This window comes from Oryx dammah, unplaced genomic scaffold (assembly GCF_014754425.2).
Source record: "Oryx dammah isolate SB20612 unplaced genomic scaffold, SCBI_Odam_1.1 HiC_scaffold_2, whole genome shotgun sequence".
Classification (NCBI taxonomy): domain Eukaryota; kingdom Metazoa; phylum Chordata; class Mammalia; order Artiodactyla; family Bovidae; genus Oryx; species Oryx dammah.
Genome location: NW_024070186.1, coordinates 85,899,003 through 85,922,360, shown reverse-complemented (window position 1 = coordinate 85,922,360; position 23,358 = coordinate 85,899,003). Strand labels below are relative to the sequence as shown.

At 45.3% G+C, this 23,358-nt stretch overlaps 1 long non-coding RNA gene across 1 annotated transcript; it reads left to right on the top strand.

Annotated features, from left to right (window-relative positions):
- The first annotated feature begins 6,729 nt into the window (after positions 1-6,729).
- LOC120870454 lies at positions 6,730-22,857 on the top strand. The gene is made up of 2 exons (XR_005722776.1): positions 6,730-6,768; positions 22,593-22,857. It is a non-coding gene; the product is annotated as an uncharacterized LOC120870454 (long non-coding RNA).
- Positions 22,858-23,358: the final 501 nt, after the last annotated feature.

Sequence of the window (23,358 nt, the reverse complement as noted above, 5' to 3'; positions counted from 1 at the left end):
CTATTTAAAACTGTTAAATTATGTGCAAGTATCAATATAACTCTATTAAAAGTTAAACTTTAAATAAAAATTTACCACAATTTCTACACATGAAAGATCCTCAATAAATGTCAACCGAACTGAACTGAACTGAATTACAATTACTTCTGTACAATATCAGATAGCTTGCTATTCTTGCAGCTCCTGTGATATGTTAGGACACTTGGTTGCAAATTACCAAACCTCAACTCAAACTGATGAAAGCATAAAGGGGATTGTACTGTGTCATGTCACAAACAAGCTTCAGGCCTCACAAATGTGGATCCAGGCATTCACACGGTGCCAGCAGAAATCTTTCTGTCTCCATTTCTTGGCTTTGTTTCCTGTATTGACTTCATGATCAGGTAGGCTCCTTCCCCGCCTTGGCAAGCTGGCCTCCAGTACCTCCAGGTTTCTATCCTACCAGCTTCATTATCCTAATGAAAGGAGAGGCTCTATCCCCAGTAGTTGCACCAATATGCCTGGGATAGACATTCAGTGATGTGGCTTGGGTCACATGACCATCCCTAAGCAGGGTGGTGTGGCCAAGAGATTGAGCACTCTGGCTAAGCCTGAGTCATATGCCCACCGGGAAACCATGGACAAATAGGGGTGGAATGGTCTCACAAAGGAAATCTGGGTGCTGTTATTGGAAAAAGAGAGGACAAATGCTGCAAAACCAACAGTTGTGCCTGTGCTTGAAAACTGGGATAGCTTCTTTTCATTGCATAAGCCACTGCTTAGGAAGCTTCTCCTAGAACACTACCCAATTGACCCATTTCCTCTGTTTCACAAGAGCAATTAGCATTTAAAGACAAGTGCCACGTCGCTACATCTTCTCATCTCCAGAAAAAGCAAGCCTAGATGCCCTGGTTATCCTTGCATGACAGTTTCTGGTCCCCTCAGTTCCCCGGCTCTCTTTCTCTGGGTGCTGAGAAGTGTCAAAATGCTGAAACATGGTACCAAGAGCTGAATGGAGTTCTAGGTGTAGTCTAACCAGTCCAGAGGCCCACACAGTGCTCATCTCATTTTTCCTTGGCACCTTAAAGATGCATTAACTTTTTTAATGACCACTATGCTACACATTGTTGGCTCATACTCAGTTGTAGCCAACAACTTTTATTACATGAGCTGTCATTAAGCCAGAAGTTCCTCAGTTTACATTCACACAGTTAGTTCTTTGAACCTAAATAAAGGACTTTTTCCTTGTTAAATTTCAACTTATAAAATTTGGTCCAGGAACTTCCCTGGTGGTCCAATGGCTAAGACTCTGGGTTCCCAATGCTGGGGGCCTGGTTCAATCCCTAATCAGGGAATTAGGTACCATATGCCACAACTAAGACCCTGTGCAGCCAAATAAATATTTTTTAAGAATTGGTCCATTACTGCAGTTCACTGAGGTGTTTATGAATTGATATCCTCACTTCAATACTAACCACATCTCCAGGTTTTGCATAATCCACCTATTTGATTGTCAGAAATTTTCTTTATTTTCATCCAAGAGGACAATAAAAGAAAACAGAGTAAAGGAAAAAGCCCTTTGTCCCATTACCCAAATCCACATGGCCTGTTGTGATTGCCCAACCTGCTATGGAGCAAGGTTGTTCAAACTTCCCAAGGCTGCCAGAACACATGACCACAGGCTGAATGGCTCGGACACCAGAAATCCATTCTCTTGCAGTTCTAGAGGCTAGAATGCCAAGGTATCAGTAGGGCCATATCCCCTCCAAAGACTCCACAGAAAAACCCTTCCTTGCCTCTTCCTAAGTTCTGTTGGCTACTGGCAATCCTTGACATTCCTTGACTGTGGCTGCATTATTCCACATCTGCCTCCATCGCCACATGGCCTTCTTTCCTCTACGTGTGTCTTCTTTGTGTCTCTATGTCCAAATTTCCCTATTCTCAAAATGACACTCAATCATTGGATTTAATGCTCTCCCCAGTCCACTATGAATTCATCTAACTAGATGACATCTGCAAAGATCCTGGCTCCAAACAAGGTCATGTTCACAGGTACTAGGGTAAAGATTTCAACATATCTTTTTAGGAGACACAGTTCAACCCACTATCCAAGCAGTATCAGTTTTCACCTCCCATGTTTTTTGCATGTCCTCTCATGTCTGAATATCTTCTCTATCAGAAGTTCTTGGTGCAATCCAGGTTGCCAAGGGATTCCATGCACCCACCGCCATCAACCAGTCAACCTGATTCACTAATCCAGTCTAGAGCGGTGGCTGCCACCAGAATGTGTATGTGGCTGCCCTCTCCCTTTCCACTTTTTAGAGATTTTTATAGCATCTCTCTGGAGGAAAGGCCAGAATCTCCTGCGGGTAGGGAGAGGGTAGGTATAGAAGGGAGGCCATAAAGTTGCTTGGTTAAGAGCTTGGACTTTGGCGTGAGACAGACCTATGATTCTGGGCTGGCTTACTCCACCTTTTTTACATCTCATTTTCTTCACTTATAACTTTTCTTTATGATAATTAAATGACATCAGAGCATATCAGTGCCTGTTGCCACTTTTGCGGCTATTGCTCATGCTATTAGCTGTTCAGGATCTGGGGGAATCTAGATCTGAATCCAAATCTTTGACATCCCCCTGAGGTGAGATTCTCAACATCACCAAACGTGTTTCAGGGTCCACATCTGTAAAATGAGCTCTGACTACACCCAGCACACAGCCTAGAACATAGAAAAGCCATCAGAAATGTTTGCTTCTTTTCCTTTGCTTCTTCTGGGAGAAAAGGAGAAGAGACGGGAAGGGAAAATGTTAGTCTCACAAGACCTACCCTTAGGAAAATCAAGTGACTCCTTCCTGATCACTCTTTTCCCTGTCCTTGGGGACAGAACTTGGATGCATTCTGAGCCTGTCTTTACAGAGACTCTAAACTGTTATTTTTTTTTAAGCTAATTATAACTAGCACATATATATCTTTTTGTCCACTGGTCCACTGAGTTCTTCAGACAACCTTCTTGAGTCACTTTTTTTATTCTGCCCACTTCATCTTTGCAGCAACTGAGGCAGGTGGTTCAATAACAGTCCCACAGGCATAGAGTAACAAGGGGTGGAGAAGGGTGTCAATCCACACCCTCCAATTCCAGACACTTTGTCTTTTTGTTGTTTTTGTTCAGTTGCTCAGTCATGTGCAACTCTTTGCAACCCATGGACTACAGCATGCCAGGCCTTCCTGTTCCTCACCATCTCCCAGAGTTTGCCCAAGTTCATGTCCATTGAGTCAGTGATGCCATCCAACCATCTCGTCCTCTGTCGCCCTCTTCTCCTTCTGTCTTCAGTCTTTCCAAGCAGCACTTTGTCTTTACACAAATAAACTTAGATTTTTTTAAAACTAGGTTTAATTACACACATAAATGAGTTTTCTTTTAAAAAGTAGAAGCTTACTGAAAATATGAAGTGTCTTTTTCCATCCCTTTCAATCTCTGTTCTCCTATTCACCTCTCCAGGGGAACTATTGTTTATGGGTTTAATAAATATGCTCCAGAACTTTAAAAAACATAAACATTCCCATTCCTTTACATACATACCTATACAAAGTATGGGCTTCCCTGATGGCTCCGTTTGAGCAAGCTCCAAAAGTTGGTGATGGACAGAGAAGCCTGGCATCCTACAGTCCATGGGGTCACAAAGAGTTGGACACAACTGAGTGACTGAACTGACTGATAGTTCAGTGGTAAAGCTGCTGCTGCTGCTAAGTTGCTTCAGTTGTGTCCGACTCTGTGCGACCCAGAGACGGCAGCCCACTAGGCTCCCCCATCCCTGGGATTCTCCAGGCAAGAACACTGGAGTGGGTTGCCATTTCCTTCTCCAATGCATGAAAGGGAAAAGTGAAAGTGAAGTCGCTCAGTCGCGCCGACTCTTAGCGACCCCATAGACTGCGGCCCCACCAGGCTCCTCAGTCCATGGGATTTTCCAGGCAAGAGGACTGGAGTGGGGTGCCACTGCCTTCTCCATCAGTGCTAAAGAATCCGCCTCAATGCAGGACAGAGAGACTCAAGTTTGATCCCTGGGTCATGAAGATCCCCTGAAGAAGGAAAGGGCAACCTGCTCCAGTATTCTTGCCTGGAGAATGTCTTGGGCAGAGGAGGCTGGCAGGCTACAGTCCATCGGGTTGCAAAGAGTTGGGCACAACTGAGGACACACTCGTACAAAATATACTGTGTGTGTGGCCATGTTTTCACATAGATAGCATACCACCTGTGGTTCGGCAGCTTGCATTTTTTGCTCCACAGCAACATGAATCTCGTTTGTCCCTTTGGTCAGCTCTACTTCACCTCCAAATGTTGACCCTGCCTCTACTGACAACCCCAAGCTCCTACCCCAGGTTCCCACTGTTTCTGAGGTCTGGGGGCTCTGTGGGGCAGGTCCTAAGCAGCTGTGAGGAAGCCTCCTGGGCTCAGACTTCCTTGGCCTGGAGGGACAGAATCACGGGGAGTCTACTTTGAAAGCAGAGCCACTGGCAGACCCTAAGTATCTGGGTTCAAGATCAAGGACTTCCCCCAGGCCACCTGCTGCAGGAGCAGGAAGGCCCAGCAAAGCTCTTAGAAGCTTCCTGCAGCCCTCAGTTCCTCTCTGCTGGGCCAGGTCTCCTCACCTCTACTCACTGCTAACAGAGAAAAGATAAAAAGAGAAGTAAAATAAACACAATAAATAGGCTGAAAGATAGTGATGAAAATGGCAGCAGCAAACAATAAAAACAAAACAACTGACTACAGGGCAAAACAAAAACAGTGATTAAATCCTTTTTGACTAGACTTTGATCTAAATTAGGACTCACCAAGAACAAAGCCTGAGGATGGAGGGGGCGGGGAGCATTTCCCTAAGGGAGTACTCTCTCTTCCCTGCAGGGATTCATTCTTCCTGGTGGAACTGAAGTGAGTCCCCTTGAGCCAGTCCCCATCTCAGTGGCCTCCCACACTTGAACTTCTTCCAGAGCAGGGGCTACACATTCGAATCACTCAGGAAGATTTAAAACAATTTCCCAGTGGTTGGGGGTAAATCAGCTACAAATTTACACTACGCTGACTTCTAGTGTTTGACAATTTCCATGGTGTAAATGCACCCACCAAGTGCTAACGGTTTACTAACTGGCTTGCAAATTAACTCACTCAGAGTTCAAGACAATGGCACTGCCTTTAGAACTCTGTAGCTTTTCTCACTTTCTAAGAATTTCCAGTATACACCATGATCGATCCCTGAAAAACCAGCCAGTCAAAATTCAGTAAGTCATTTATAGTCAAATAATGTATAAAACAACTTTTAAAACACTCTTTCCAAAAGTTGACAGCAAAAAATATTTAATGTGGGCTGGGGGCTTGTTTTGGGGGCTTTCCAGGTGGGCTACTAGTAAAGAACCTGCCTGCCAATGCAGGAGACTGAGAAACACGGGTTTGATCCCTGAGTCAGGAAGATCCCCTGGAGGAGGGCATGGCAACCCCATGGACAGTAGAGCCTGGTGGGTTACAGTCCATGGGGTCCCAAAGAGTTGGACACGACTGAGCAACTTAGCATGCATGCATGCATGGGAGCTTGTTTTACTGTTTGATATGACCTGTGTGAAGCTTTCACAAGGAAGTAAGTCCAGGACATACCAAGGGAATAGAAGAAGAGGGAGTCCCCACTGCATGGAGGTGGACAAGAGAGGCCCCCGCTGACTACAGAAGTCCTTCTCTGCCAGCCCTGTGGTTCATGGAGAGCTTCCACTCAGAAGGAAGCTGAGATTCCAACAGGAAAAGCAATAAGGTCACATGGTCAGTTCTTGACTCGATTCTGATATTAGAACCAAGCCTCTTTCCAAAATATACTGGAGCTCCCCTGGTGGAGTCTGAGACCCTGCTTAGGCCTGTGACCTTTAACGGTGGGGTGCTCTTCCCTTCTCCTTCCTGACCTTCAGCTATGCCCTGCAGTCCACAGGCTGAGCCCGCCTAAGCCAGTAGTGCCCAAAAAGAGAGCCTGGAAGCCTACAGCCTCCTGACACCCAGGAGAAAGCTTTGATTGCCCACCCGCAACCACCTCAGCAAGGCTCCCCAGGATGGGAGAGATGCCTGCAAGAAGCTTTCAGACCATCTGCTGAGTGTGTCAGTGTTAGGGGAAGCACATTGACTGAAACCATCCACCCTGGTCAGGCAGCACAGTAACCATCTGCATGAGTTATTTTAAGACAGGTGTTCTTGGTAAGAAACAGGAAACTAACAAGCAACCACCAAGGGGAAGAGTTCAGCAGAGGTTAAAAGGAGACACCACGTGTCCGACCACCTCTCAGAATCCCTGTCGCTGGCATCCATCTTGGGTGAGCAATGCCAGGAAGGACCCTTAGTCAGAATTACTGCCCAAAGACAACCCAGAAACTAATTACATCACCGTAAAACCCAAGACTGTGAGCCAGGCGGCAAGCAGTCCTCCTGGTTTCCCTGACCCTCCTGTTCTCGGCCCAGGAGCCTCTTCCCAATAAAGTCTCTTGCCTTGTCAGCACTTGTGTCTCCTCAGACAATTCATTTCTGAGTGTTGGACAAGAGCCCCCTTTCAGGCCCTGGAAGGGGTCCCCCTTCATGCAACATCAGGAGGCACCATGGTGTGGATAAGGAGACAGAGCTTGTGGTCCCCAGGGCAGGCCCACACAGCGGGAGCTGCTCCCTGCAGCCTGGGTTACATAACTCAGGAGATCAGCCAGGCAGCGTGGCAGTTCCCGTTGAGAAAGCATTCCTACAAGACAAGGGGCCATTCCCTCATCCAATGTGGTGAGTCACTGCCCCCCCTCCCCCAGGGGCTCCTTATAGCTCATACTGTCAGTGGCAAAGCTACAGTCCCCTCTTTCCCACATGGGAGAGGGCTGAGGACTAGAACGGGTCAGGACCTTCTCAGCCAGAAGCGCAGCAAACCTAGGCAGAAGAAAATAGTTGATTCCCTCGAGCACCAACCACTCTGGCCAGCTCTGGGCCTGCTCGAGTAGGGGTGGGACCTGGGTAGGTAGTCCCCAAATAGCCCTCAGGGAGGCCCTGGAGTCCTGCCCTCCAAGGTCAGCACTCCACTGAGAATCCTGGAGAGGCTCTGCTCTCAGACCTTCCTCAGTACGTCTCCCGAGCTACACCAGTGGGGCACAGCTGGGGGCAGAGGAGAAACGACAGGCTCTCTGTGCCAGTGAGGGTGTCTGGTCTCCGTGGCAGCCTCTCCTGTATCTAAAATTATATGTGGATTAAGAGCACTCCATCTGGCAAGAGCAGATGGAATTGGGCGGAAGCATAATCAGGGCACTGCATTTCAGATCTGTGGCTTTCCATTTATCAAGAAGACAAAAAGTCCAGGAGAGAGGTGTATGTGGAGTGTGTGTGTGTATGTGTGCGTGTGTTCTGTGTACCACATGATGTAGGGAGTAGACACTCACTTAGTATGTGTGACAGGAAGATGATTTAGGGAATTAGCCAAAGGAAATGGAAAATTGAGGTCAGAATAGATGAGGGAGATGGGCAAACTGGGTGGTCAGACCAGGATGCCCTCAAGGCTCCAAGAGCACAAAAAGGTCTGATAAAAGTCTGAATAAAGACAGGAGAGAAGCCCTGCAGGATTGGGAGTTCCTCAAGGACCTTAGCCCATCTCTCCTGTGGCACACAGGAGTAAAAGCAGAGAGAAGTGCCACACTGTCAGTCAAGTATAAATATGGCTATAAGCAACAGAAACCCACCTTGCAGGCACTTGAACAAATAATGGCTTCTTTGTCTCACAAAATAAAATATCTGAAAGTGGGTAGGGGCTGGTGCTTAAGGGTATCAGGGCTGGCATCTTTGTGATTCTTTTGGCCTTTTTCTATGGAAATATAGTTACTGCTGTTTCCAATATCAGAAATATTTTCAACCTAGGAAGAAAGACTAGAAAGAACCTTTTCAACCTAGAAAGAACTGTGCCAGGCAGCCTGTCCCACTTCAATCCCATTGGCCAGAGTTGGTCACATGGTCTCTCTCAGCTGCAAGGCAGGCTGGGAAAGCAGAGCACAAGGTTGCCATGACCATGGCCTAGGCTTGTTGGCCATTCTGTTGCACCAAACAAAATGAGGGCTCTGTTAGTAAGAATGAAAGGGGAAATGGATATTGGGAAGGCAACCAAGTCCATGGGTGATACCCTCAGTGGTGAACATTTTCGGTAAAGACTAAATTAATATACCAAAGTGGAGCTGAAACAGTCTCCAGAAAAACTATGAGGCCTCACTCTGAAAAGGCAATAATCCGAGACACCGAAGTCTGCTTCCTTGATACAATCATCTCAGGCATCATTGTCTCAACTGATCTTCAGGGCAACCCCACGAGATAAATGTTATTATATCTCGGTTCCTATAGGCAGGAGAGGTGTGTTTTACACCCTGCACATCACGTTTTGCAGGAATTCATCCTTAAGATGTTACAGGCATTACTCCAGATATTACCCTGCTATTTGGTTCTAAAGTGATTTGGTTCTAAAGTGACTGCTCCTTATAGGAAGCCACCCCCTCCTCCTTCACTCAGTTACCGTCTCTTGCCCTTCCCCAGGATCAAAACACCAGTAAGGAGGCCTCTGAAGTCAGGCAGACCTACATTCATATCCCCATTCTTCTTCTGGCCAATGTGTGGCCTTGGGCAAGCTGCTCAGCTCTCTGGGCCTAGTCGACCTTGAGAGGCTGTAGGGATTAAATAGGAGATGGTGCACTAGAGTACCCAGCACGGTGCCCAGAAGCAGCAGGCATGTGATAGTATCAGTGCTTTTCCAGAGATGCAGCAATGTGGAAATGCAGCCATGGCCCAGCTGTGGTTTTGCATAAACCAAGATCACATTATTTCCCATATACTTTCCTTACAAAATCTAACTTTTCATAATCACGGATTGTCTGTTTTGTTCTTTGCCACTAAAAAGCTGACTTGGCTTGAAGTCATCAGAAGTCACTTCAACTGGCATTTATTGAGTATCAAGTGCCAGCTGCTTGGAGGCCTGGCCCTCACCCCAGGAGGGGACAGTCTAGTTGCAGAATGGAACATGCAGGCAAATAAGTCTAAAATGGGGCAGGACATAGTGACAATTATGTGTTGTGCTAGTTCAAAACGCTGGGACTTCAGAGGTAGCACAGGCTGTTGTGGGTGTGGTGTGGTCTTGTCCTTCCTGCCCTTGAGAGCAGTCCTCCAGAGCTGCCATGGAAGAGGTGCCACCAGGACCAGCTTAATTTATTAAAAATTAATTTCGGTGACAGCAGAGCCTTAAACTGAGGGTAGGGCCCTTCAGAGCACAGAGTCCTGTGTGACGGCAGAGGTCTCCTGCTTGTGCGGCTGGCCCTGGGTGCCGCCATAGCAGCCCCTCAGCAGCCCCTCAGGTCCTACACGAAGAGCAGCTGCTGCCCCTGGGTGAGTCAGGACAGGACAGACCCATGGGAGATGGGTCAGCAAGCTTTCCCAAGCCAGTGACCATGTGTCATACTCCCTACTTCTGCCTGAGGAAGGTCACTTCTGTCTGATGAGAGTCACCAGGGGGACTATGGGTTTCCACAGACCACAATGGATGTGAATTTCCCCAGCATGAGACAGAGCTGCCCCCACAGTGGGGCCTGTGACAATGGCCTGTCCCTCCCTGTGCCTTTTGCCGCACCTCAGACCACCGGCAGAAGGTCCAGGGGCCAGGAGAAGGGGTGGGAGCCACTGATTCTAACAATCCCAAATAAAAGAAATTCCAGGGAGCCTCCGGGTCTCAGAGACAGAAACTGAAATAGGACACATAATAAACTGTACCGTGGGGACTTCCCTGATGTCCAGTGGCTGAGACATCGAGCTCCCAATGCAGGGGGCTGGGGTTCGATCCCTGGTTGGGGAACTAGATCCCGCCTGCCACAACTAAGAGTTTGCATGCTGCAACTAAAAGATTTGTGCCACAATGAAAACTGGGTGCAGCCCCCCAAAAAAGGTTTAAAAATGTATTGTACACATAAATATTTATGATAGGCATCAGTATGAGAGTGAGATATCAAGTGACATCCTTGGGCTGGTTGGGCCCTCCAGAGGTCAGCAAGGCCATCCTTCTGCCTCCAGCAATTTCAAGGCAAAAGTTCTGTGACATGGAGCATCCGGGCACCCACCATCTTGGAGGCCATCTCGCAGGCCTGTCTGGAGATACAAGGGCTGACATCGCTGCTTTCTGCCTACTGCTCAGCTGCCCACTAATGACTTATTCTGACCCTCCACAGAGCCCAAGAACGGGTCCCCATCAATGACCAGGTTTGCCCAGGGACCTCCATTTCTCTGCACTGCCTTTGGGAGCAGCTCTGACTGGGGGCAATCTAGCCCCAACCCTGCTTTAGCCCCAGAGACCAGGAAGACCTAAGGACAGGCTGGCAGTGATGCCAGAAGCAAGGAACCCATAAGTGTGCCATGGCTCAGCCTGCTGCACTTGCCAGGCCAGGCCTGGATGCACCCCTGTACAGCCATAGTCACAGGGTGGGTTACAAACCTCAGCAGCTCTGGCACGAGGTTAGCCTGAATGGCTCTGCTTTGAAATGAGTTTAGGGCATGCGACCAGACCCCTCCAGCGAGGTCCTGAGTGATAAGTTATAGCCAGAACAAGCTCCTGGCTGGCCCACAAGCTCCGGGAAGGCTTGGAGTTTGTATAAACCTCTGTGTACATATACTCTTTGCCCTCAGCCCAGGAGTCATTACCTGGCACTCAGAGGGTATGGGCAAAATTCCAGCTTAGACTGTCCTCTTTTTAAAATGAGTTTTTGGGGGCGGCTACTATCAAAACAAAACAGAAAGTAACAATATTGGTCAGGAACCCTTGTGCACAGTAAAAAAAAAAAAAAAAGATTTATCATATGACTCAGTAACTCCACTTTTGAATATATAACCAAAAGAACTGAGTAGGGTCTTGAAGAGAATTTGTACATCCATGTATAGCAGCAATATTCACAAGAGCCAAAAGGTGGAAGCAACCCAAGTATACACTGACAGACAAATGTATAAAAAAAAGTGGTATAAACATAACAGAATACTATTTAGCCTTAAAAAGGAATGAAATTCTGACACATGTTACTACATGGATGAACCTTAATGACATCATGTTAAGCGAAATAAGCCAATCACAAAGCCATGAAGTACCTGGGGTGGTCAGTACATGGAGACAGACAGTAGGTAAGTGCTGCAGCTGTGGGTGTGGAGAGCCTTTATTCAATGGGTAGGGCTTCGTAGGATGAAAAGAGTCCTGGAGTTTGGTTAGACAACAATGTGAAGGTAGTTAACACTACTAACTGTACACTTAAAAATGGTAAATTTTATATTATGTGTCTTTTACCACTGTTAAAAATATTTACCTCTATTAAAAGTAAAAATCCTAATAATATTTTGTGGTTTTTCTACATATAAGTGAGTGAAGTCGCTCAGTCGTGTCTGACTCTTTGCGACCCCATGGACTGTAGCCTACCAAGCTCCTCTGTCCATGGGATTTTCCAGGCAATAGTACTGGAGTGGGTTGCCATTTCCTTCTCCAGGGGATCTCCCCAACCCAGGGACTGAACCCGGGTCTCCCGCACTGTAGACAGACGCTTTACCATCTGAGCCACCAGGGAAGACCAATAATATACTATAGTCAACTACCCCAGGCAGAAACATTTATTAAAAATCTTGTACTTACAAAGAAGTCTAAAGAAGAAAAGCTGTAATATATCTCAGATATTGTATATAAAAACTCATAAAGAAATAAAAATTACCCATAGCCCTACTATCCAGAGATAATTGCTGCTGACAGTATGATATACACCCTTCTGTATTTTGAAAATATACATGTGTATACACCTATCTATCCATCTGCAATTTATATCACTCAATAGATACAATTATACATATTACTGTTTCACTTAATGTATTAGAAGTATCTCCAAAATTTCCCCTAACATGAGTTTAATTCATTTCTTTATTTATGGCTGTGCTGGGTCTTCGTTGCTGTGTGTGGGTTCTCTCTTGTTGCAGGGAGCAGGGGCTACTCTCATTGCAGCTCAGGGGCTCTAGAGCGCACAACTTCAGCAGCTGTGGTGCACAGGGTTAGTTACTCAGAGGCATGAGGAATCTTCCTGAAGCAGGGATCGAACATGATTTTTAATAGCTTCCTGGTACATGATCATATGGACCAAAATGTATTCAACTAGTCACCAATTTCTGAACATTTGAGTTGTTTATAAAGTTTTTCAATATTTTTAAACAGTACTGTGATAACACACTTATATATACACTGTTATCTACATATCTGACTGTTTCTTTAGAATAATTCTCCAGAAGTGAAGACCCTGAGTCAGAGTATCTTGAGGCCGCTGGCACACAGCGGCAGGGCTCTCCTGACACTTGTTTCTGGGCACAGGGCACAGCTGGCCCGTGCGCTGTGCTCTGTCCCTGCTGGGGCTCAGAAGACCCCAGACCTTCCCGCCTTGGACTTCTGGATTTGCTCCTGTAGGTGCTGGGGAACTGAATGCTCTGGCACTTCAGCAAAATAAAAAAGAGCCCCTGTGTCTCTATGAGCTAACTTTGTAGGTTCAAATGACATCGTACAAAACATCTAGAATCTCTGTGTCTGGAAGGGACTTAGAGATGGCCCCATCCAACTCTGTCCTTTCACAGGAGAAAACGAAGCACACAAAGGGGAACACCGTTCCCTTTTCTTGATGGATGGACTGAGCTAAAGCTGAGTGTGCCCCATCATGCCAGGGACAGCTGGGGTCACAGCAGAGTGCAAATTCTCCATCTCACTGGACCAAGCACCAGCTTCCAGAACAGCTGCGGGGTCATTTGGGGCTCTCTTTTGACAGCCTCAGGGCTAATGGCCTCATGACTACATTCTGGCTCTCCGGAAGAACCAGGAAAACCCTCCAGGATGGTATCTCAGACCTTGCTTCTACTGTAAACTCAGCAAAGATGGTCTTAGGTTCACAGCGCAGGCACCCCCTCCAGAGGCAGGCATGTGGGTGGGTGGTTTGCCCTTGACCAGAGAGAAGAGCCAGGCACATGTCTGGAGCTGGTTTCATGTCACAGTAAGAGACAAGTGAGAGAGAAGATCAGTCAAGTCAAGAGGCAGCACTGGTCCCTCCAGCTCCAAGGCTCTGGTCCTGGAATTCCCATAGGAGTAGGGGGACCACCCTGAGGGCCAGTATCCAAGGACCCTCATAATGACCACAAGAAAGAGGCAGCAGCTGTAGGGGCGGAAGGGGCACTGTGTTGGGGGCCAGGGCCTGGGAGCCACTCCCGGCTGACCCAGGCCAGCTGTGTGAGCCTCAGTGAGACACTTCATCTCTCTGAAACAAGAAAATTTCCCTCATCCCCGCAGCCTCAGCCATCACCCCGTTTCACTCCTCCCTCAATAGCAAGACTTCTCCAAAGTGTTATGGATACTTGCCTCCAAGTCTTTTTTTCTGATTCTTTTTTGAAAAGTGTGTACTTTTTATGAATTGCTTCTTACATAAAAGTAACACATATATTATCAAGGATATGAAAACAAAGCTATGCATCTTCCACTCAGTTTAAGCATCTGAAATTCCAAGGCATCACAAAGAGTCGGACATGACTAATCAACTGAACAATGACAACAAAAGGCATCTGAAGTCCTTAATCACGTCCTTCTCTCCTCCGGCCAAGAATACCCACTATTCCAGATTTGTCATCTACCATTCCCTTCCTTTTCACTAAACTTGTTTTTCTTATTAATTGAAGTATAATTTACCTAAACACTATGTTAGCTCCAGGTATACAACATAGTGATTTGATATTTCTGTATATTATAAAACAACCATCACAATTGAGCCTAGTTACCATCTGTAACCATACAAAGTTATTACAATATTATTGCCTATATTCCCCATGCTGTACATCTCACCCCTATGACTCTTTTATTTTGTAACTGGAAGTTTGTACCTCTTAATCTCCCTCAACTATTTCCCTCTTCTCCCACTCTCCTCCCCTCTGGCAATCACCTATTTCTTCTCTGTATCAATGAGTCTGTTTCTATTTTGTAATGTTTGTTCATTTGTTTTGGTTTTTAGATTCCACATATAAGTGAAATCATATATTTGTCTTTATCTAACTTATTTCATTTAGTGTAATACTTTCAAGGTCCACAACAGGGGCTTAATTTCCAAAATATACAAATATTTCATACAACCCAACAACAAAAAACCAAACAACCCAGTAGAAAAATGAGCAGGAGACTAGACATTTCTCCAAAGAAGACATATGGATGGGCAAGAGGCGTGTGAAAATATGCTCAACAACACTAATTATTAGAGAAATGCAAATCAAAACTACAACGAGATATCACTGCACACCAGTCAGGATGACCATTATCAGAAAGTATACAGACAGCAAATGCTGGAGAGGGTGTGGCACACTGTTGACGGGAACATGAGTTGGTGCAGCCCCTGTGGAAAACAGTATGGAAACTCCACAAAAACCTGAAAACAGAATTACCATGTGATCCAGCAGTCCCATTCCTAACAAAACTATAATTCAAAAAAACACATGCACCCTATGTTCACAGCAGCACTATTCACAATAGCCAAGACATAGGAACAACATAAATGTCCACTGATGGATGGATGCACAAAGAAGATGAGGTACCTATATACGATGGAATACCACTCAGCCAGAAAAAAGAATGAAATGACGCCGTCTGCAGCAACATGGGTGGAATCAAAGATTGTCATGCTATGTGAAGTCAGCCAGAGAGAGAAGGACAGCGACCTCTCTGGTGGTCCCGTGGCTAAGACTCTGCGCTCCCAATGCAGGGGGCCTGGGTTTGATCCCTAGTCGAGGAACTAGATCCCATATGCTGCAACTACAGCCAAGTAAATAAATAATAAAAATGAGTATAAAAAAAAAGAAAGAAGGACGAATACTGAATGATATCACTTATATGTGGAATCTAAAGTATGACACAAATGAATCTATCTGTGAAACAGAAACAGACTCACAGGCTCAGAGAACAGGCTTGTGGTTGCCAAGGGGAAGGGGAGAAGGGGACGGTCTGGGAGTTTGGGTTAGCAGATGCAAACCATTAATATTACATATAAAATGGATAAACAACAAGATCCTACTGTATAGCACAGAGAACTATATTCAATATCCTGAGATAAATAATAAAGGAAAAGAATATAAAAAAGGATTTATATATGTATACATATAACTGAATCACTTTACTGTACAAAAGAAATTAAAAGAACCTTGTTAGTCAACTATACTTCAATAACAAATTTTAAAAATTAAAAATTAAATAAAAATAATCACTAGTATTATACAGTTAAAAAATACTTGCAAGGCCCATCATGTTCACAAATGACAAGATTTCTTTTTTTTATGGCTGAGTAGTATTCTATTGTATATATATCATATCTTCCTTATTCATTCATCTACTAATGGACACTTAGGTTGCTTCCGTATCTTGGTTCCTGAAAGTAGCACTGAAATGAGCATAAGGGAACGTATATCTTTTCAAACTAGTGTTTTGTTTTCTTTGGAGAAACATCCAGAAGTGAAATTGCTGAATCAAATGGTATTTTTCATCTTTGAGGAACCTCCAAACTGTTTTCCATGGAGACTGCACAAATTTACACTCCGAGCAACAGTGTACAAGGGTTACCCTTTCACCACATCCTTGACAACACTTATTATATTTTTGTTGATAACAGCCACTCTGACAGGTACGAGGTGATATCTCATTGTGGTTTTGATTTGGATTTTCTTGGTGATTGGTGATGCTGAGCATCTTTTCATGTGTCTGTTGGTCATCTGAGTGTCTTCTTGGGAAAATATCTATTCAGATCTTACAGGTTAGAGAACTTTTCAGCTATTGTCTATTTAAGTAAGTTCTCTGTCCCTTTCTTTCTCTCTTCTCCTTCTGGGACCCCTATAATGTGAATGTTAGTATCCCTGATGCTGCCCCAGAGGTCTCTTTATCATCAGTTTGAAAATTCTTGTTTCTGTTGAGTTGGGTAGTTACCACTGCTCTGTCTTCCAGTTGATTGGCATGTTCCTTTGTATCATCTAATTTTGATTCCTTCTAGTGAATTTTTTTATTTCAGTTATGTATTCTTTAGCTCTGTTTGGCTCTTCTCTATACTTTCTAATTCTTCATTAAATTTCTCACTGTGTTTATCCATTCTTCTCCCGAGTATCTACATGATCAAAGAATTACTTTGAATTCTTTTTAAAGTAGATTATCTCCACTTTGATTAGCTCTCCTTATAGGATTTTATCTTGTTCGTTCATTTGGAACATATTCCTCTGTTGCCTCATTCTCACCAATTCTGTTTTCATTTCTATGTATTATGGAGGTTGGTTATATTTCTCTTGGAGAAGTGGCCTTAGGTAGGAGACACCCTATGGGGCCAAGCAGCACATCCCCCTCTGGTCACCAGAGCTATATGCTCTTGGGGGGCACCCCCTCTGTGAACTGTGTGAACCCTTCTGTTGTGGCAGGGCTGACCATTGTGGGTGCACTGGTAGGCAGGGCTGGCCCCTTGCCCATGGGGCAGCCCCAGGCCCTGCCCCGTGCAGAGGCTGCCAGCTGTGGGCAGGCAGGGCTGCATCCTAGTGTGGTTGGCCGTGCAGCCTGAGGTGTCCCAGGGCCGATGCCAGCCCATTGGTTGGCAGGGGCAGGTCTCCAAGGGTCTGGCTATATAGGTCCTGGGGGCCTGGGGCTGGTGCTGGCTCACTGGTTGGCGGGTAAGCCCCTGGTGTCAACAGGCTAAGGAGAGAACGCCACCAACTCCGGTGTTCTCGAGGTAGAGCAAGCTCCCCCAAATGGCTGCTGCCCACATCTATGTCCCATGCTGCTGCTGCTGCTGCTAAGTCGCTTCAGTCCCATAAGGGGTCCCAGTTACCTCCTGCCTATCCAAGAGGCTCTCCAAGATCAACAAGTGGGTCTGACCCAGACTCCTAACAAATTACTGCCTCTGCACAGTGCCTTTGGAGTGTGTGAAATTTTGCATGAGCCCTTTAAGAGTAGAGTCTCTGTTTCCTTCAGCTCTCCTGAATGCAAGCCCGGCTGGCTTTCAAAGGCAGACGATCTGGGGGTTCATCTTCTGGGTGCAAGCCCCCTAGGCTAGGGAGCCTGATATTGGGCTCAGACCCCTCACTCTTTGGGGAGACCCTCTGCAATTATAATTATCCACTGTTTGTAGATTACGCACCCAGTTGAGTGGGTCTTCACTATATCACATTTCCCCCTCTCCTACCCATCTCATAGGTTCCCTCTTTCTGTCTTTAGTTGTGGAAAATCTCTTCTGTCAGTCTTCAGGTTGTTCTCATAGACAGTTTTTCTCTAAGGAGCTGTAGTCTGGGGGTGCCTGTAGGAGGAGATAAGTTCTGCATCTTCCTACTCAGTCATCTTGACCACTCCTCTCTCATTAAACTTTCAAGTACTTATGTATCCCAATGGCATCCCACTCCAGTACTCTTGCCTGGAAAATCCCACGGACTGAGGAGCCTGGAGGGCTACAGTCCATGGGGTCGCTAAGAGTCAGACACGACTGAGCGAGTTCACTTTCACTTTTCACCTTCATGCACTGCAGAAGGAAATGGCAACCCACTCCAGTGTTCTTGCCTGGAGAATCCCAGGGACAGGGGAGCCTGGTGGGCTGCCATCTATGGGGTCACACAGAGTTGGACACAACTGAAGCGACTTAGCAGCAGCAGCAAGCTTTATGAAATTAAAAGATGCTTACTCCTTGGAAGGAAAGTTATGACCAACCTAGATAGCATATTAAAAAGCAGAGACAAAGGTCATCTATGGTTTTTCAGTGGTCATGTATGGATGTGAGAGTTGGACTGTGAAGAAAGCTGAGCGCTGAAGAATTGATGCATTTGAACTGTGGTGTTGGAGAAGACTCTTGAGAGTCCCTTGGACTGCAAAGAGATCCAACCAGTCCATTCTAAAGGAGATCAGTCCTGGGTGTTCATTGGAAGGACTGATGCTGAAGCTGAAACTCCAGTACTTTGGCCACCTCATGCGAAGAGTTGACTCATTGGAAAAGACCCTGATGCTGGGAGGGATCGGGGGCAGGAGGAGAAGGGGATGACAGAGGATGAGATGGCTGGATGGCATCACCGACTCAATGGACGTGAGTTTGAGTGAACTCCAGGAGTTGGTGATGGACAGGGAGGCCTGGCGTGCTGCGATTCATGGGGTCTCAAAGAGTTGGACACAACTGAGCGACTGAACTGAACTGAAGCTTTATGTAAATGGTATCTCATTAAACGTATTCTGCCACTTTTTAAATGTGTTATGGATTGAATTGTGTCCCCCTCAGAGAAGATGGTCTCATGAGCCTTAAACTTTAGCATTACAGAATGTGACCTCTTTTGGATAGAGGATCTTCACAGAGGTAATAAGGTCATTAGAGTGGGACATAAAAAAGGATGAAATAATGCCATTTGCAGCAACACGGATGGACCTAGAGATTGTCATACTGGGTGAAGTAAGTCAGGCAGAGAAAGACAAATATCATATAATGTCACTTATATGTGGAATCTATTTTTAATAGATTTTAATCTATTTTTTAATAGACACAAACGAACTTTACAAAATAGAAACAGACACAAATGTTGAAAACAAACATGTATTGTTACCAAAGAGGAAACATAGTGAGGAGGGATAAATCAGGAGGGGAGCTTGAGATGAACATACACACACTACTGTGTATAAGATTGATAACCAACAAGGACCTACAGCATAGCACAGGGAACTCTACTCAATATTCTGTGATAACCTATATGAGAAAAGAATCTAAAAAAGAATGAACAGGGATTTCCCTGGTGGTCCAGTGGTTAAGAATTCACCTCCCTATGGCAAAACCAATACAGAATTGTAAAGTAAAATAAAAAATAAATAAATTAAAAAAAAAAAAAAAGAATTCACCTCCCGATACAGGGGACACGGATTCAAACCCTGGTCAGGGAACTAAGATTTCACACACCTTGGGGCAACTAAGCCTGCATGCCGCAACCAGAGAAAAGCCCCTGCACTGCAGCAAAGAGCCCACAAGACATAACCCCCCCCCGAGAAAAAAACCACGATAAAATAAATAAATAAAGTAAAAATAAAAAATGAATACATATATATATAATTGAATCACCCTGCTGTACATCTGAAACTAATACAACATTGTAAATCAACAATATTCCAATAAAATTTAAGAAAATTTTTTAATTGTAATCTCTTTCTTTTCAATGCAATGTCTACTCTAACCCTGGCTCTTATCAATACTCTCTGAACTAAAAGCAACTGTATCTTTGCTGGGAAAGAAGCAAAATATAGTGGGTTTTTGTTTGTTTTTTTTACTGCGCTGCAGTATGCAGGATCTTTAGTTGCAGCATGCGGACTCTTACTTGTGGCATGTGGAATCTAGTCCCCTAATCAAGAATGAAAACACAAGCCCCCTGCATTGGGAGCACAGAGTCTTAGCCACTGGACCACCAGGCGACTCCCAAATACAGTGGTTTTGAGAGCAGAGCCTGGTGCTTGGAGTCAGACAGACACGAAACCAAATTTCAATTCTGCCACTTACGTGATCTTCATTTAAACTTCTGTATCCCTGAGTTTCCTCCATTGTCAAATAGTGATAATATCTACCTCAATCCCTGGTTGAAGAATTAAGATCCTGCAAACTGCAAGGCATGGCAAATCAAAAAGTCTTATTAGAGTGGGAGAGTGGGCTCTTAATATAATGACTGGTGTAATTATAAAAAGGGGGAAATTTGGACACAGAGCCACACACACATGGAGACTGCAGGAAGACTGTTGGCATCAGTCAGGTCAAAGAACAACCAGATGCTCAGACAAAGGCCTGAAACAGATCCAGCCCCCAGCAGCTTCACAGGGAGCATGGGCCTGCCAACACCTTGATCTTGAACTTCTAGCCTCCAAACTGTGAAAGAATTTATTTGTTGTTTAAGCCACCCTGTCTGTGGTACTTTGTTATGGCAGCCCCAGGAAATGACTATGTCATTCAACAATATATTCTTGAAATTTACCTGCTAATGAATGAAGCTGAGGTTTATTCATTTCTCTGCCATGTTCTGTTACATGACATAATACCATTTATCCATTTTACTTTGAACAGCTAAAATACTGGCAGCCCACTCCAGTATTCTTGTCTGGAGAATCCCATGGACAACTGGCAGGCTACAGTCCACAGGGTTGCACAGAGTCAGACACGACTGACTGAAGTGACTTAGCACGCACACACATGGTTCACTTACAGGTTTTTTGATTCGACAAATGCTGCTGCCCTGAAGCTCCTGCATGTTGGACCCTTCAGGGAAGTGCTGTTTGGGTCTAGAGGGCAGATGCAAGTCTTGACTGGGTAGCAACAATAAGAGCAACAATATACTCAGCAAGACAATCCTAACTGCTATCCCCTGTGTCAGTATGGTAGATGTAAAATGGTACTTCCTGGTATCTACAATTTGCATTTTCCTGATTCCTAACAAAGTTGGGCATCTTTCTGTGTTTACTGACAATGTCTCTTGTAAAACACCTGGTAGTACTTTGTCTTTTTCTTATTTATTTCTAGGAGCTTTTGATGTACTCTGGACTCTAACCCCATACTGTATCGGCTGTGTGTTCCCAGTGTCTTCTGTTTTGCACTTTTCCCCTTTATTTATAGCATCTTTTAAGGAAGAGAAACTTTCCTTTTTTTTCCTTGTTCAGTTCAGTTCAGTCGCTCAGTCGTGTCCGACTCTTTGCGACCCCATGAATCGCAGCACGCCAGGCCTCCCTGTCCATCACCAACTCCTGGAGTTCACTCAGATTCACATCCATCGAGTCAGTGATGCCATCCAGCCACCTCATCCTCGGTCGTCCCCTTCTCCTCCTGCCCCCAATCCCTCCCAGCATCAGAGTCTTTTCCAATGAGTCAACTCTTCCATGAGGTGACCAAAGTACTAGAGTTTCAGCTTTAGCATCATTCCTTCCAAAGAAATCCCAGGGCTGATCTCCTTCAGAATGGATTGGTTGGATCTCCTTGCAGTCCAAGGGACTCTCAAGAGTCTTCTCCAACACCACAGTTCAAAAGCATCAATTTTTCGGCGCTCACTCTTCTTCACAGTCCAACTCTCACATCCATACTTCTTAAGTGGACTTAATTTTTTAGAGCAGTTTTAGGCTCACAGCAAAATTACAGAACAGAAAATACAGAGAATTTCCCATACACTGCTGGACCCCACACAGGCACAGCTACCTACTGCCAACATCTCTTGCCATAACAGTACATTTGCTATAACTGATGTACCTATGCTGACACATCAGCCTTTCATGTAAATGTAGTGGAATTTATTGATCTTTTTCTTAACACTTAGTGCTTTCAAGAAATTCTTTGTACCCCCCAAGGTCACAGAGACAGACTCTGCTATACACTTCTTAAAGGTGTATACTCTGCCTGTCATGTCATGAATGGACCTGGAATTGATCTTTGAGGCTGCTGTGCAGCAGGAATCTAAAAGTGGGCAGCAGCACCTGCCCAGCTATTCTCACAGGGTTATTGTGAAGGTCAGAGGAGAAAATGTGTGCGAAAGGGCATGAAGAACCGTCCAACAAGGTACAGATCTGGGTGCCTTGGATGCTTATTTTGATACAGGATGAGAAAGCCATTTAAGAGAAGCTTGTTTCAGCTCTCGATTTGGTCATAAATTTGGTTGCATGTTAGGCTGCCGACAGACCAGACAGAAACAAAACCTCCTCTCCTCTTCTGAGGCTAAAGGCCATGTGTGGGCTTTCCAAGAAAGTAACTTCCAGTAAAACCGCTGAGGTTGGTCTCCCCTCATCCCCCCACCCACACTGCACACTCCCTCAGTCACCTGACATTAACAAATGTGATTGCCAAGGCAGCCCTGAGTCATAGAAGATTAAATTATACCACAAACCTGCTCAACAAAGTGCATGAGTAATGAGATTCAGAAAGATGTCTATCTAAAGCAGCAAAAAAAGTGTGGGTGCTTTCCAGAGAGCTTGCTGTACCCCCTCAAAGATGACTCCACCAGAGTTCCTGCTCCACTTTGAATGGCAAAAATTGCTAAGAAAGCACCTGTGACATCCGAGACCAGGGACTCCGGCAACTTTCCCGGAAAGGAGATAATTGAGCTCCAGGAGGAGGTGGGCCAACTTCAGGGAACTGGGAGATTTAGATCCAAGGAGGCAGGTCTGCAGGGCTGGTCAGAGGCGGAGGGCTAAGAGCCCAGGGAGGAGGGGAGTAGACCCAGTAGGAGGCCACACTGCTAGAGGAAGCTGGCAAAATCAAAAGCACCCTTTGACCTCAGAAGGTGGCATTGTTCGTGCTCCTTGAAGCACACCAGGACTGAGAGCCAGGGTTTAGGCAAACCTGTGCCAGGCGCCTGCTACCCAGGCCTGTGACACTGGGCTTGTAACAGGGAAGAAAAAATCTGACTCCATAGTGGATCCTTTAATCTTTGTATTTGTCTGCTTTTGCTACAAGTTAAGAGAATGTTACCTACAGCCTGAAAGATACAGAAAAGCCCATTCTCAAGGCTCTGATTTTTAAAAGTATAGCACTTTTTCATTCTTATAGAGATCAAAAGATGGAGAATAGAGGATAACTTCTGTCTTGTTGAAGGTTTATAGGAACACTGTAACCAGACCTACCTGGACAGCTGCAAGAACAAAGGATTCCTTCACCAAGAAGTTTGCAACAACCAGTCACACCCCCTCTGCTTTTTACTAAAAACAGGAGGCCTGAATTCTAACTCATGGAGGATGGTTCTTTGAGACACTAGTCTACTGTCTTCTCTGTCTGCTGGCTTTTCGAATAAAGTTGCTATTCCTTGCCCCAGCAACTCATCTGTTTATTGGCTTGTGTGGCGAGCAGTACAGCTCTGACAAAGTAACAGCCTCACAGGGAGGGGACTGAAGGAAGGAGAGATATAAAAAGGCCTCAGAGAATGGTTTGGGGTAACAAGTGTGTTTAGTATCTTGATTGTGGTGGCATTTCACAGATGTACACATTTCAAAACTCATCAGACTGTACACTTTAAATACGTCCAGTTTGTGCGTGCTTAGTCCCTCAGTCTTGTCCAACTCTTTGCAACCCTTTGGACTGTAGCCCACCACGTTCCTCCGTCCATCAGCTTTCCCAGGCAAGAATACAGGAGTGGGTTGCCATTTCCTTCTCCAGGGGATATTCCCAACCCAGGGATCAAACCTGTGCCTCAGGTGCCTCCTGCATTTCAGGCAGATTCTTTACCTGCTGAACCATAGGGGAAGCTATGTCCAGGTTAGTCATTTATATCTCCATAAAGCTGTTAAAATTTACCAAAGAGCATGCTGGAGATTTTCAT